The sequence below is a fragment of the Pongo abelii genome, chromosome 5, assembly GCF_028885655.2.
Source record: "Pongo abelii isolate AG06213 chromosome 5, NHGRI_mPonAbe1-v2.0_pri, whole genome shotgun sequence".
Taxonomy (NCBI): Eukaryota; Metazoa; Chordata; class Mammalia; order Primates; family Hominidae; genus Pongo; species Pongo abelii.
The window spans coordinates 109,076,084-109,079,352 of record NC_071990.2 but is presented as its reverse complement, the minus strand read 5'-3'; the positions used below and the strand labels follow the sequence as shown (position 1 = coordinate 109,079,352).

At 49.0% G+C, this 3,269-nt stretch overlaps 1 pseudogene; it reads left to right on the top strand.

Annotated features, from left to right (window-relative positions):
* Positions 1–1,056: 1,056 nt before the first annotated feature.
* Positions 1,057–2,902, top strand: LOC100449622 (large ribosomal subunit protein uL3-like; annotated as a pseudogene).
* The last annotated feature ends 367 nt before the right edge of the window (positions 2,903–3,269 follow it).

Sequence of the window (3,269 nt, the reverse complement as noted above, 5' to 3'; positions counted from 1 at the left end):
GGGAGGCCAAGGCAGGCAGCTCACGAGGAGATGGAGACGATCCTGGCTAACATGGTGAAACCCAATTTCTACTAAAAAAAATATACAAAAACATTAGCCAGACATGGTGGCGGGCGCCTGTAGTACCAGCTACTCGGGAGGCTGAGGCAGGAGAAAGGCGTGAACCCGGGAGGCGGAGCTTGCAGTGAGCCAAGATTGCACCACTGCACTCCAGCCTGGGCGACAGAGCAAGACTTTGTCTCAAAAAAAAAAAAAAAAAAAAAAAACTCTGTCTCAAAAAAAAAAAAAAACAAAACAACTCTGTCTCAAAAAAAAAAGAATATTATCTTTAAAACAAAATTAGGAATGTCTTTGTTCTCCAGATATCAGGATATTAGAACATTCCCAAGTCTGGGTCTGCTTAGTAAACATTACCAATCTGTTTCATTAACTGTAAACATCTAGAGGCTAGGAATACCTTTCTGGGAATGCAGCCCAGCAGGTCCCAGCTTCATTTTCGTAGCCCTCACTCAAGATGGAGTCGCTCTGGTTAGAACACCTCTGACAACAGCAGTGTGAGAATGGACTAATATATATGGGAAAAAATAACACTAAACCATTAAATACAGATGTGACTGACACAGACCCTTGACGAACCCAGCTGCTGCTTCCTCGCTTATAACTACAGAGCCCTTTTGGGTGACACCATTTCTCCTCCAGGCCTGTCCAGGTTTCTGTCATCTCTTGCCTTACCATAGATATTTTCAGTCTTTAATGGTCGCCTACAAAATATTCATTGATGTGGCCGGGTGCAGTGGCTCACACCTGTAATCCCAGCACTTTGGGAGGCCAAGGCGGGCGGATCACGAGGTCAGGAGATCAAGACCATCCTGGCAGCGGCGGGCGCCTGTAGTCCCAGCTACTCGGGAGGCTGAGGCAGGAGAATGGCCTGAACCCAGGAGGCGAAGCTTGCAGTGAGCCGAGATCGCACCATTGCACTCCAGCCTGGGCTACAGAGCGAGACTCCATCTCAAAAAAAAAAAAAAAAAATCGTTGATGAAAAGTGGCTGTGCTCTACCGGCGGGATTTGACTGCGTGATGTCTCACAGAAAGTTCTCCGCTCCCAGACATGGGTCCTTCGGCTTCCTGCCCGGAAGTGCAGCAGCAGGCGTCGTGGGAAGGTGAAGAGCTTCCCTAAGGATGACCTGTCCAAGCCGGTCCACCTCACAGCCTTCCTGGGATACAAGGCTGGCATGACCCACATCATGAGGGAAGTCGACAGGCCAGGATCCAAGGTGAACAAGAAGGAGGTGGTGGAAGCTGTGACCATTGTGGAGACGCCACCCATGGTGGTTGTGGGCATTGTGGGCTATGTGGAAACCCCTCGAGACCTCTGGACCTTCAAGACTGTCTTCGCTGAGCACATCAGTGATGACTGCAAGAGGCGTTTCTATAAGAACTGACATAAATCTAAAAAGAAGGCCTTTACGAAGTACTGCAAGAAATGGCAGATAAGGATGTCAAGAAGCAGCTGGAGAAGGACTTCAGCAGCATGAAGAAGTACTGCCAAGTCGTCCGCGTCATTGCCCACACCCAGATGCGCCTGCTTCTTCTGCACCAGAAGAAGGCCCACCTGATGGAGATCCAGGTGAACAGAGGCACCGTGGCTGAGAAGCTGGACTGGGCCTGTGAGAGGCTCGAGCAGCAGGTAAGTGTGAACCAAGCGTTTGGGCAGGATGAGATGATCAACATCATCGGGGTGACCAAGGGCAAAGGCTACAAAGGGGTCACCAGTCGTTGGCACACCAAGAAGCTGCCCCGCAACACCCACCGAGGCCTGCGCAAGGTGGCCTGTATTGGGGCATGGCATCCTGCTCGTGTGGCCTTCTCTGTGGCACGCGCTTGGCAGAAAGGCTGCCATCACCGCACTGAGATCAACAAGAAGATCTATAAGATTGGCCAGGGCTACCTTATCAAGGACGGCAAGCTGATCAAGAACAATGCCTCCACTGACTGTGACATGTCTGACAAGAGCATCAACCCTCCGGGTGGCTTTGTCCACTATGGTGAAGTGACCAATGCCTTTGTCATGCTGAAAGGCTGTGTGGTGGGAACAAAGAAGCGGGTGCTCACCCTCCGCAAGTCCTTGCTGGTGCAGACGAAGCGGCGGGCTCTGGAGAAGATTGACCTTAAGTTCATTGACACCACCTCCAAGTTTGGCCATGGCCACTTCCAGACCATGGAGCAGAAGAAAGCATTCATGGGACCACTCAAGAAAGACGAAATTGCAAAGAAAGAAGGAGCTTAATGCCAGGAACAAATTTCGCAGCTGGTGTGGTCTCAATAAAAGTTATTTTCCACTGGAAAATAAAGAAAAGTGGCTGTGTCTTCCAAGCGGTGTGACTCCACAATACATGGGCAGCAGTGAACATTGGTTTTCACGTGGAGCCAGACTCTTCCTCTGCCTCAGGGAAGCAGCTCTGCTTGAAGCCCCTGTGGATATGGTTTCCATGATTTTTCTTCCAGATATCACTACTTGGAAAATTGTGGTTTTATTCCTACTCATTAAGTCTTATAAACATTATGATTTGACATGTCACATTCCCCAGTGAATTTCCGCTTTGTAAACTCTGGGCTGTTTAGTCAGTTGCAGAAACTAGATAGGGAGGCTGGGGGTGGCAGGAATGTAGACTATCACCCCCTGTCCCTGTCCCTTCCCACACAGACCATCCAGCCAATGGCAGAAGACTGCCGGAAATGTAGAAGAGTTAAGGTAGAAAAACTTTGGAAAATAATTATTTGTCTGCTGAGGTAATAAAATTAACGTTCCATAAAGCCACTTCTTTGGAGTATTAGGCAAATATCTTTCAACCTCTTGAATTTGAAATGGTTTTGTAGGTGCATGTGACCATTGACTTCAAAACAAAGGCTTTTGGAGGAGACAGGTCTATTAGCTGCGCTCTCCTCTAAATATGTTTTAGGCCGGGCGCAGTGGCTCACGCCTGTAATCCCGGCACTTTGGGAGGCCGAGGCGGGTGGATCACTTGAGGTCAGGAGTTCGATACCAGCCTTGCCAACATGGTGAAACCCCGTCTCTACTAAAAATACCAAAATTAGCTAGATTTGGTGGTGGGTGCCTGTAATCCCAGCTACTCAGGAGGCTGAGACAGAGGAATTGCTTGAATCCGGGAGGTGGAGGTTGCAGTGGGCTGAGATCGTGCCACTGCACTGCAGCCTGGGTGACAGAGCGAGACTCCATCTCAAAATAAATAAATAAAATAAAATAAATA